Genomic DNA, 12,544 nt, shown 5'->3' with positions numbered 1-12,544 from the left:
ATAAGTGTAATGTGGTGCTGAGAAGAATGTATATTCTGTTGATTTGGGGTGGAGAGTTCTGTAGATGTCTATTAGGTCTGCTTGGTGCAGAGTTGAGTTCAATACCTGGATATCCTTGTTAACTTTCTGTCTCATTGATTTGTCTAATGTTGACAGTGGGGTGTTAAAATCTCCCATTATTATTGTATGGGAGTCTAAGTCTGTTTGTAAGTCTCTAAGGACTTCCTTTTATGAATCTGGGTGCTCCTGTATTGGGTTGTATATGTTTAGGATAGTTAGCTCTCCTGATGAATTGATACCTTTACCATTATGTAATGGCCTTCTTTGTCTCTTTTGGTCTTTGATGGTTTAAAGTCTGTTTTATCAGAGACTAGGATTTCAACTTTTTTTTTTGTTTTCCATTCGCTTGGTAGATCTTCCTGCATCCCTTTATTTTGAGCCTATGTGTGTCTCTGCATATGAGATGGATCTCTTGAATACAGCACACTGATGGGTCTTGACTCTTTATCCAGTTTGCCAGTCTGTGTCTTTGAATTGGAGCATTTATTCCATTTACATTTAAGGTTAATATTGTTATGTGTGAACTTGATTCGTCATTGTGATATTAGCTGGTTATTTTGCTTGTTAGTTGATGCAGTTTCTTCCTAGCATCAATGGACTTTACATTTTGACGTGTTTTCACAATGGCTGGTCCTTTTGTTCCTTTCCATGTTTAGTGCTTCCTTCAGGATCTCTCGTAGGGCAGGCCTGGTGGTAACAAAATCTCTAAGCATTTGCTTGTCTGTAAAGGATTTTATTTCTCCTTCACTTATGAAACTTACTTTGGTTGAATATGAAATTCTCGGTTGAAAATTCTTTTCTTTTAGAATGTTGAATATTGGTCCCCACTCTGGTGCATCCAAGATGGCCAAACAGGAACAGCTCCAGCCTCCATCTCCCAGCATGAGTGACACAGAAGACGGATGATTTCTGCATTTTCAACTGAGGTACCGGGTTCATCTCACTGCGGAGTGCTGGACAATCAGTGCTGGTCAGCAGGTGCAGCATGACCAGCGAGAGCTGAAGCAGGGCGAGGCATCACCTCACCTGGGAAGCACAAGGGGGAAGGGTATCCCTTTTCCTAGCTAAGGCAAACTGAGACACACAACACCTGGGAAATCAGGTAACTGCCACCCTAATACTGCACTTTACCAAGGGTGTTAGCAAACGACACACCAGGAGATTATATCCCACACCTGGCCCAGAGGGTCCTATGCCCACGGAGCCTCCCTCATTGCTAGCACAGCAGTCTGAGATCTAACTGCAAGGCAGCAGCAAGGCTGGGGGAAGGGTGCCCGCCATTACTGAGGCTTAGGTGGTAAACAAAGCCACCGGGAACCTGGAATTGGGTGGAGCCCACCGAAGCTCAAGGAGGCCGGTCTGCCTCTGTAGACTCCTCCTATAGAGACAGGGCATAGCTAAACAAAAAGCAGCAGAAACCTCAGCAGAAGTAAATGCCCGTCTGATAGCTTTGAAGAGAGCAGTGGCTCTCACAGCACGGAGGTTGAGATTTGAGAACAGACAGACTGCCTTCTCAAGTGGGTCCCTGACCCCTGAGTAACCTAACTGGGAGACATCCCCCACTAGGTGCAGACTGACACCTCATACCTCACACGGTGGGGTACACCCTGAGACGAAGCTTCCAGAGTGAGAATCAGACAGCAACACTCACTGTTCAGCAATATTCTATCTTCTGCAGCCTCCACTGCTGATACCCAGGCAAACAGTGTCTGGAGTGGACCTCTAGCAAACTCCAACAGACGTACAGCTGAGGGTCCTGACTGTTAGAAGGAAAACTAACAAACAGAAAGGACACCCACACCAAAACCCCATCAGTACGTCACCATCTTCAAAGACCAAAGGCAGATAAAACCACAAAGATGAGGAAAAGCAGTGCAGAAAAGCTGGAAATTCAGAAAATCAGAGCGCATCTCCCCCTCCAAAGGAACGCAGCTCATTGCCAGCAATGAAACAAAACTGGATGGAGAATGACTTCAACAAGTTGAGAGAAAGCTTCAGTCGATCAAACTTCTCAGAGCTAAAGGAGGAACTACGTAACCAGCGCAAAGAAACTAAAAACCTTGAAAAAAGAATGGATGAATGGATAACTAGAAAAATCAATGCAGAGAAGACCTTAAAAGAACTGATAGAGATGAAAACCATAGCACGAGAAATACATGACAAATGCACAAGCTTCAGTAACTGACTCAATCAACTGGAAGAAAGAGTATCAGCGATTGAAGATCAAATGAATGAAATGAAGTGAGAAGAGAAGTGTGGAGAAAAAGGAGTAAAAAGAAATGAACAAAGCCTCCAAGAAATATGGGATTATGTGAAAAGACCAAATCTACGTCCGATTCTTGTGCCTGAAAGTGACGGGGAAAATGGAAGCAAGTTGGAAAACACTCTGCAGGATATCATCCAGGAGAATTTCCCCAACCTAGTAAGGCAGGCCAACATTCAAATTCAGGAAATACAGAGAATGCTACAAAGATACTCCTCGAGAAGAGCAGCTCCAAGACATAATTGTCAGATTCACCAAAGTTGAAATGAAGGAAAAAATGCTATGGGTAGTCAGAGAGAAAGTTTGGGTTACACACAAAGGGAAGCCTATCAGACTAACAGCAGATCTCTTGGCAGAAGCTCTCCAAGTCAATGGTGGTTTTTCTTGACTTTCATGTCTTTTTTGAGAAAGTCATTGAAGATGTACATAAATATTTTCTTCCCAGGCTATTACAATAGTGTTATTTTTAGGAGGGAAAGTTTGAATCACTGACCTTTGAAATAATGTTAGCACTAAATGAATTATGGTGTATCCATAAAATGGAATACTATGTACTCTATAACGTTTTTAAAGAATTTGACTTTTATAGAAATATACTTAGTGAAAGTCGGTAAGTAATCACCTAAATGTGACTCTGGCTATGTGTAGATGGAGGAATACTTCTGGAGGAGGGGATTATGTACTGAATGTTGCAGTGTGGGTTTCAGTCCCTTCTTTCAATACTGATGGCACTAATTTCCCCAGCTGCTGCCAGTGTTTGAGTCACCTTGTCCACCTTTTCCCTGGGGAGGGCCACACTGGCTTCTGAGCCCTTGGTGCAGCTGCATCCTGTTCAGCACTTTGCCTGTTCATCCATGCCTGCCTCCCATTCCTGGGTGCTGTTATTGACAGTGCTCCCCAGCAAGCCTGCTTGAAATCTCAGTCTTTTTCTTCAAGAATCTGACCTATAACAGATTACAAGGGATTTCTGCATTTTTTTCTTAAAAATTTTGTCTTGTCTTTTGTTTAAAATCAGGCAGAAATCTATTTAGAAAGAGTGGTAACTTAAAAAATGGTATTAGTTTTTTTTTTTTTTTTTTTTTGAGACAGAATCTTGCACTGTCACCCAGACTGGAGTGCATTGGCACGATCTCGACTCACTGCAGGCTCCACCTTCTGGGTTTACGCCATTCTCCTGCCTCAGCCTCCCGAGTAGCTGGGACTACAGGTGCCCACCACCACACCCAGCTAATTTTTTGTATTTTTAGTGGAGACAGGTTTCACCGTGGTCTCGATCTCCTGATCTCATGCTCCACCTGCCTCAGCCTCCCAAAGTGCTGGGACTTCCGGTGTGAGGCTTTCTGCCCAGGCTTGTGTTAGATTTTTTAATTCATCTAGCAGAAATGGTGCTTTTAAATGTCTGCCTTTAACATAATGTTTGCTGTTCTTATTGTAGTTTAAAGAACTGGCCAAGTTTAAGGTCAAAGTGACCTGCATCACAGATTATAAAGAGGAACTGAAGGACAGAGGACACAATTTTTTTCAATACCAGAAAGAATTTTCAAATAGACTTTGTAAAATATTGTAAGCATTGTATTTTTGTCATTTTTATTTCATGAATTTGAAACCTAAATTTTTATAGATAAGACTAGTCATATTTTCTTCTAAAGCAGAAAGAAGTTTAAACTGTGTGTGTGTATGTGTGTGTGTGTGTGTGTATGTGTGTATATATTTTTTTTTCTTTTTTTTTTTTTTTTGAGATGGAGTCTCATTCTGTTGTCTAGGCTGGAGTGCAGTGGTGAGGTCTCGGCTCACTGCAACCTCTGCTTCCTGAGTTCAAGCAAATCCCCTGCCTCAGCCTCCTGAGTAGCTGGGATTACAGGCACATGGCACCACACCCAGCTAATTTTGTTTTTCTTTTGTATTTTTAGTAGAGATGGGGTTTCACCATGTTGGTCAAGCTGGTATTGAACTCCTGACTTCAAATGATCCACTCACCTCGGCCTCTCAAAGTGCTGGGATTACAGGTGTGAACCATTGTGCACAGCCTAAACTATGAATGATTTTCTGAAATGTTTATGAAGACATTTCACAATGCTCAAAAGGAATCACTGAGGTGGTAATATGTCAGGGTAGATACTGAGGAATTGAGGAAAATGGCAAGTGTTTATTGTGTGGGGCTCATTGTTTGGCTTCCCTCTGGATTGATGAGATACATTAGAGAGAAAGTAATGAAGTTTGGGAAATTGTGAATAGATTAAAAGTTCTTACTCAGATAAGGAGTTCTAGATAAAGATGGTGAACTGAAAACAAGAAATTCACTGTGCAAATGAGTTTGTTTAAGCATGGTACAGAATTAAACAGTTCTGAACTCACTGAGTGGAATCACCTTATCTGAATCTTCAGTGGGTTTTGTAATCCTCATTTAGAGCAGTGAGCTTATTTGACATTGGAACACAGCATTTACTATAGGGTGTTAACACTTATGGCCTTTCACAGTATGACAGGTTTCATATCTGTATGTAACCTAACACTATGGATAGGTTTCATGTTAACTGAGTGATACAGCATTTTCTTAAAAACACTGAAAGGGAACAAAAAAAGGCAGGGCATCTATAGGCACAGAATACATACAGGCATAACTCATTTTTTTGAGCCCTGCAGATACTGCAGTTTTTACAAATTGAAGATTTGTGGCAATCTTGTGTCAAGTCTGTGGTGCCATTTTTCCAACAACACATGCTCACTTTGGTTCTCGGTGTCACATTTGGTTACTCTTACAATATTTCAGATTTTTTCATGATTATTATATGTGACCTCAGGTGACCTGAGATCAGTGAGCTTCGATGTAACTGTTGAATTTGTTTTGGACTCCATGAACGCACCCATATAAGATGGCAAACCTCATTGGCAAATGTTGTGTGTTCTGACTGCTCCACCAATCAGGTGGTTTCCCATCGCTTCCTCTCCTAAGGCCTCCCTAGTCCCTGAGACACAATATTGAAATGAGGCCAGTTAACAGCCCTCCAGTGGCCTCTAAGTGTTCGTGTAAAAGAGAGTTGCAGTCTGCTCACTTTAAATCAAAAGATAAAAATGATGAAGAAAGAAAGTGATGAAGACATATTGGCAGCTGAAAGCTAGGCCAGTTTGCCAGGTGGTGAATGCCCAGGAAAAGTTATCAAAGGAAATGAGAAGTGTTGCTCCAGTGAACCCACAAATGATAAAAAAGCAAAACAGCCTTATTGCTGATAGAGAAACTTTGGTCTGGAGAGAAGATCAAACCAGCCACAACATTCCAGTAAGTCAAAGCTTAATCCAGAACAAGGCCCTAACTCTTCAATTCTGTGATGGCCGAGAGGAAGTGAGTAAGCTGCAAAAGAAAAGCTGAAAGCTAGCAGAGGTTGGCACATGAGGTTTAAAGAAAGACACAGTCTCTGTAATATAAAAGTGCAAAGTGAAGCAGCAAGTGCTTGGTGTAAGAACTGCGAGTTCTTCAGAAGATCTCACTGAGATAATTCATGAAGATGGCTACACTCAAAAAACAGATTTTTAATGTAGGCAAAACAGCCTTACACTGGAAGATGCCATCTAGGACTTTGCTAGCTAGAGAGAATTCTATTACTGGCTTCAAGACTTCAAAGGATGGGCTGAGACTCTTGTTAGGGGCTAATGCAGCTGGTGACTTTAATTGAAACCATTGCTCATTTACTATTCCAAAAATTCTAGGGCCCTTAGCTATGCTAAATCTGCTCTGCATGTGCTCTTATCAGTGGAACAATGAAGCCTGGATGACAGCACATCTCTTTATAGCATTGTTCACTGAATATTTTAAGCCTACTTTTGAGACCGACTGCCCAGAAAAAAAAAAGTTCTTTTCAAAATATTACTGCTCATTAACACTGTACCCAGTCCCTCTGAGAGCCCTGAAGGAGGTGTACAAAGAGATGAATGTCGTTTTCATGCCTGCTAATGCAACATCCATTCTGCAGCCCATGGATCTAGGAGTAATTTCAAGTCTTATGATTATTATATTTTCTTTTTTGAGAAGGTCATCTCACTGTTGGTCAGGCTTGAGTGTAGTGGCACAATCACAGTTCACTGCAGCCTCAATCTTCTCAGGCTCAGGTGATCCTCCCACTTCAGCCTGCTGAATAGCTGGGACCACAGGTGGTGCACCAGCACGCCTGGCTAATTTTTGTGGGGTTTTTTTGTCGAGATGTTTTGTTTCCATGTTGCCTAGACTGGTTTCAAACTTCTGGGCTCAAGCAGTCGGCTCACCTCGGCCTTCTTCGGTGCTTGGGATTACAGGTGTGAGCCACTGCACTCAGCCTACAAGTTTTATTCTTTAGGAAGCATATTTTGTAGGCCAGGCACAGTGTCTAATACCTGTAATCCCAGCAATTTGGGAGGCCAAGGCAGGCAGATCACGAGGTCAGGAGATCGAGACCAGCCTGGTCAACATGGTGAAACCCCATCTTTACTAAAAACACAAAAATTAACTGGGTGTGGTGGTGTGCACCTGTAATCCCAGTTACTTGGGTGTCTGCGGCAGGAGAATCACTTGAACTAGGGAGGCGGAGGTTCCAGAGAGCCAAGATCGCACCACTGTACTCCAGCCTGGCAACAGAGCAAGACTCCGTCTCAAAAAAAGAAAGAAATACATTTTGTAAGGCCATAGCTGCCAGAGATAGTGATTCCTCTGAAGGATCTGGGCAAAGTAAATCAGAAACCTTCTGGGAAAGATTTACTGTTCTAGGTGTCATTAAGAACATTTTTGATTCACGGGAAGAGAACAAAATATCATTAACAGGACTGGAAAAAGTTGATTCCATCTTTCATTGGTGAGTTTAAGGGGTTCAAGATTTTAGTGGAGGAAAGAACTGCAGATGTGGTGGAAATAGCAAGTGAACTAGAATTAGAAGTGGAGCCTGCTGGCTGGACACAGTGGCTCATGCTTATAATTCCAGCAGTTTGGGAGGCCGAGGTGGGTGGATCACCTGAGGTTGGGAGTTTGAGACCAGCCTGACCAACATGGAGAAAGCCCATCTCTACTAAAAATACAAAATTAGCCAGGCATGGTGGTGCATACCTGTAATCCCAGCTACTTTTGAGGCTGGGGCAGGAGAATCACTTGAACCCAGTGGGTGGAGGTTGTAATGAGCCGAGATCCTATCATTGCAATCCAACCTGGGCAACAAGAGTGAAATTCTCTCTCAAGAAAAAAGAGTGGAGCCTGCAGAGGGGTCTGAACTGCTGCAGTTTCATGATCAAATGTGAACAGCTAAGGAGTTGCTTCTTACAGTGAGCAAAGAAAGGGGTCTCTGAAATGAAATCTACTCCTTGTGAAAATGTCATGAATATTGTTGAAATGACAAAAGATTTAGAATATTCCATAAATTTACTTCATAAAGCAAAGGCAGGGTTTTGTAGTATTGACTCCGATTTGGAAAGAAGTTCCACTGTGTATAAAATGGTATCCAATAGCATCATACGTCCCAGAGATCTTTTGTGAAAGAAAGATTCAACGTAACTTTTAAATGCATTGGGAAATGAAGACATTTGTGTAACTTCACTTTATACTTCCATGATTGTGGTGGTCTGGAATTAACCTACAGTATCTCCCACAGATGTCTGTATGCCACTAAGGTTTAAACTTAAATTTCTGTCATCAGATTAGATTCAATTCGTGATAAACTGAGCAGATTACTAGTGTATTAAAAATTTTGCCAATTCACTATTTGCCAATTCCTATTCTGTGTAGCATTTTTTGCCAATTCCTATTCTGTGTAGCATTTTTAGTTTCTTAAAAAAACTATCCTTGCCACTGTAACCCTCCCCTCACCACCTGTGATACAATCTTCCAAGCTTTATGGTAGTAACCTATTTTTTAAATTTTGCCAATATTACAATTTTGAGAAATGTGAAGTCCGTGACTGTATGTGTCTTTATACTAATAATGCTATTTTGATTGTGTGTGTATCACCTGCCCTCTGACCCACAAATCCCACAGTCTCGCGGGCAGCTGTGCTTACTCTCCCCTTCCTGTGCTCCATGGTTATACATGGTTCTCCATTGATTAGAACTAAGCATAGGGGAGTTGTTCTCGTTGCGAGTTGTAGTCCCGGTCTATTGGTATTTGTAATTTGTTTACATTGCTACTAATTTGATACCATGAAGAATGGTTTTTGTACCTAATTCTCAAGTACCTTTTATTTGTTTACAATAGTGTTCTTCTGAAACATGATCAATAGGTTCATGAGGAAGTTGTAGAAATTCTTCAGGAGAATTCTGAGCCCTTCTCTGGGATTTAGTGAAGTGCTATTGAATAGAACTAAATATAATGTGAGTCATTCACATGATTTACAGCTTTCTAGTTATAATATTATAATATACAGGGAAACAAGTGAAAATCATTTTAGTGGCAATACTTTAAAATATTTCGATGTGTAATCAATATAGAAATTATTGATGGGATATTTGGAATACTTTTTGTGCTGAGTTTTCAAAAGTCAGTGTCTGTTGTTCACTTACAGAACATCTGAATTTGGACTGGCCACATTTCAAGTGTCACGCGTGTCTAGTGGTTGTTGTGCTGGACTTTGTAAGCCTAGAATTTTCTTCTTGATGATAGTCTTCCCATATTTCAGTTTATAGCCAATAAATTACTCTTATGTTAGGTTTTTATTTTAAAAGCTCCCTTTAAAATCTTCCCCCTGCTTTTGTTTTTTTAAACACAGGGTCTCTTTCTGTGACCCAGGCTGGAGTGTAGTGGTATAATTATAGCTCATTGTAACCTTAAATTCCTGGACTCAAGCAATCCTCTTGTTTCAACCTCCAGAGTAGCGAGGACTGCAGATACGCACCACCACACCTGATTTTATTTATCTTTTTATGTAGGGATAGGTTGTTTCTATGTTGCTCAAGCTGGTCTTAAAATCCTGGGCTCAAGCAATTCTACTTCAGCCTCCCAAAGTGGTGGGATTATAAGTGTGGGCCACCTCATTTTACTTATGTTTTGTTTGTAAAACAGATCACAAATATTGGAACACAGGAAATACTATTTTTATTAAAAGCCAAATAAATGCTAAGAGAATATATATGCACCTTAATATTTGTTACAGGTGTTGAAGAAGAAGAAAAGGTTGCAGAGATGCATAAAATGAAGTCTACAACCCAGGCGAATCAGATGAGTGTAGAAGCTGTAGAAATGGCAACACTCAGAAAAAAGAGTTGAGGACGATTTCTGCTTTTGCTATCTCAAAGGCAATTTTATAAAAGATACATGATATAGTAGAATTTTCTAATGTTATGCCATTGACTTAACAGTCATATAACACACATTTTCACAAACTGAATGGATGAGGAATAACCTTACTTTTTCCATTTCTAGTTAGGAGGAACCCAAGAAATACGCCACAGTAGGACCATCTTAAAGACAATAATGCAAGAAATCAGACATTTCTCTCTCCTTTTGTGTGGTTTTAAAAGTCATATATTTAGTATACTTTTCATTTTGGCCCTTTGGATCGGCGTCAGGTTTAGAACTTCCTACATGTGAATAGGGTGCTGTAGTATTAAGTAATTTTAAAATCACATATTACAAATGATCATGTATGTCTTTATTAAGCCACAATAAGGTAGTGATGGTTTTGTAAATCTTACAATTTAATGACATTTATCTGCTTTTCACCTGCCCCAGGGGAAGCTTTACAAAACCCCACAGAGGTGCCTGTACCATATGAGAAGATGCTACAAGACCAGTCAGCTTTGATAGGACGGGGCTTCCAGATGGTTTTACCTTTAAACACCCTGAGAATTGTGATCTTGCAACCCTGAAATGGATTTTGCAGAACACAGTCGGGATTTCATTTATTATCCTTAGATATTTATATAAACCAAGAAGAGTTCATTGAGCTGAGAAAGTAGAGACTTGTTTTTTGTTTTCAGATCAGCTGCTTGTTTTCTAGGTAAGATCATAGATCTGCCCCCACTTCCAAGCATTATGAGTAGGATTAATTGACCTCATGTCACTGAATAGGCATGGTGTTTTTGGGCACAGGTTTGGGTGTTCATGCACACGAACACACACATTATGTTTTCTGTTAACCTTTGTTTTATTCTCATTGTAGTGAAAAGATTAATTTTTAGCAGCTTTATTGAGGTATAATTGATGCACCATGAAAATCACCCATCTGAAATATTTAATTCACTGATGGTAAATTTACAGTCTTAAAATTTTGTTAAAATGATTTTACAACCATTGTCACAATCTAATTTTAGGATGCTTTTATTACCCCTGTCTCTGAATTATGATACAGAAATTGAATGTATAGTGTGTTTCTATTGAAATTAGTTTTTTTTCACTGAGCATAATTCACCTCAGGCTCATTGGGCTTGTTGCGTGTATCAGTAGCTCCTTTTTATTGCTGAGCATTAAGTATTCTCTGAACATACCACCTGTTTATCTCATCATCACTTGATGATTCTGTTGTTTTCATTTTTTGCTGTTATGAATAATGCTACAGTGACCATACTTGAGAAAGTTTTTGTCTGGACATATACCTGAATATCTCTTGTATGTATACCTAGGGGTATAATTTCCAGGAATAGGGTACATTTGCACTGAACTTTGAAGAAGCTGACCAGTTGTTTTCCCAGGTGGCTGTACCATTTTATATTCCAGCAGCACATTATGAGCGTTCAGATTCTCCACATCGCTACCAACTTACTGTCTTCTTGATGTTAGCCATCGTAATAGGTGTGAAGTGGTATCTCATTTTGGTATTTTTTTCTTTTGTTTTATATTTCTCCAATGACTATTGATGTTGTGTTACCTTTCACTTTTTCTTTTTTAAACAGAGTTTCACTCTGTCACTCAGGTTAGAGTCCAGTGGCATGATCTGGGCTCAGTGCAGCCTCAACCGGATGATCCCCCTGCCTCAGGTCTTGAGTAGCTGGGACTACAGATGTGCGCCATCATACCTGGCTAATTTTTGAAATTTTTTTTTTTTTTTGAGAGATGGGCTTTCCTCAACGTTGCCCAGGCTGGTGTCAAACTCCTGGACTCGAGCAATCCACCTGCCTAGGCTTCCCAAAGTGCTTGGATTACAGGTTTGTGTTATCTTTCAGTGTGCTTATTGGTCATTTACGTATATTTTTTGGAGTAATGTCTATTTAGATCCTCTTCCCATTTTAAAATTGGGTATATCTTTTTATTATTGAGTCAGAAGAGTGTTTTACATGGTCTCGATATAAGTCCCTAATTGATTGATGATTTAAAAAAAAATGTGTGTGTGAGACAGGATGTCGCTCTTTCATGCAGGCTGTGGTGTAGGATTTGGGAATATTTTCTCCAATTCTAATAATTCTACATTATTCTTAATATATAAGTTGTCTTCTCTCTTTCTTGGTAGTATCGTTTTGAGGCAGAAAAGTTTTTAATTTTGAGAGAAACCAGATTATTCTCTTGGCACTTGTGCCTTTGACTTCACTTCTTTTTTTTTTTTCTGAGACGGATCTCGCTCTGTCGCCCAGGCTGGAGTGCAGTGGCGTGATCTTGGCTCACTGCAACCTCCGCCTCCTGGGTTCAAGCAATTCTCCTGCCTCAGCCTCCCAAGTGTCTGGGACTACAGGCACGTGCCTCTGTGCCTGGCTAAATTTTTGTATTTTTAGTAGAGATGGGGTTTCACTGTATTAGCCAGGATAGTCTCGATCTCCTGACATCGTGATCCACCTGCCTTGGCCTCCCAAAGTGCTGGGATTACAGGCATGAGTCACCGAATCCAGCCTTGACTTCCTATTTAAGACACCATTGCCTAACCCAAAAGCATGAAGATTTTATTTTGTTTTACTTTTATTGTGTGTGACATGTCTATATAAGTGTCTGCCCATTTAAAAACTGTGTTCTTCTTTTACAAGTTATAGCTAAGTCCTCGATATGTTCTGGATGCAAGTCTTTTATCAGAAATAAGAGTCTGCACATATTGTTGCTGTCTGGCTAGTTGTTTCATTTTCTTGGTGGTATCTCTTATAGCTCAAAAGCTTTTGCTTTGGTGAAATTCAGTTTTTCAAGTTTTCCTCTTATTACTACGCTCTTGGTGTTGTATCTAGAGAATCTTTATCCAACCTAAGGTCACAAATGTTTAAACTCAGATTTTTTCCCTGAAATTTATAGTTTGATCTGTTATGTTTAGGGTAAGATCCATTGTAAGTTATTTTTTGCACATATTGTGAGGTAAGAGT

At 40.2% G+C, this 12,544-nt stretch overlaps 1 long non-coding RNA gene across 1 annotated transcript; it reads left to right on the top strand.

Annotated features, from left to right (window-relative positions):
- Positions 1-899: 899 nt before the first annotated feature.
- LOC139358602 (uncharacterized) lies at positions 900-10,158 on the top strand. Its single transcript, XR_011613792.1, has 3 exons — positions 900-986; positions 3,759-3,886; positions 9,424-10,158. It is a non-coding gene; the product is annotated as an uncharacterized lncRNA (long non-coding RNA).
- The last annotated feature ends 2,386 nt before the right edge of the window (positions 10,159-12,544 follow it).

The sequence above is a fragment of the Macaca nemestrina genome, chromosome 15, assembly GCF_043159975.1.
Source record: "Macaca nemestrina isolate mMacNem1 chromosome 15, mMacNem.hap1, whole genome shotgun sequence".
NCBI lineage: Eukaryota > Metazoa > Chordata > Mammalia > Primates > Cercopithecidae > Macaca > Macaca nemestrina.
This window is presented reverse-complemented; position numbering and strand designations above follow the sequence as displayed.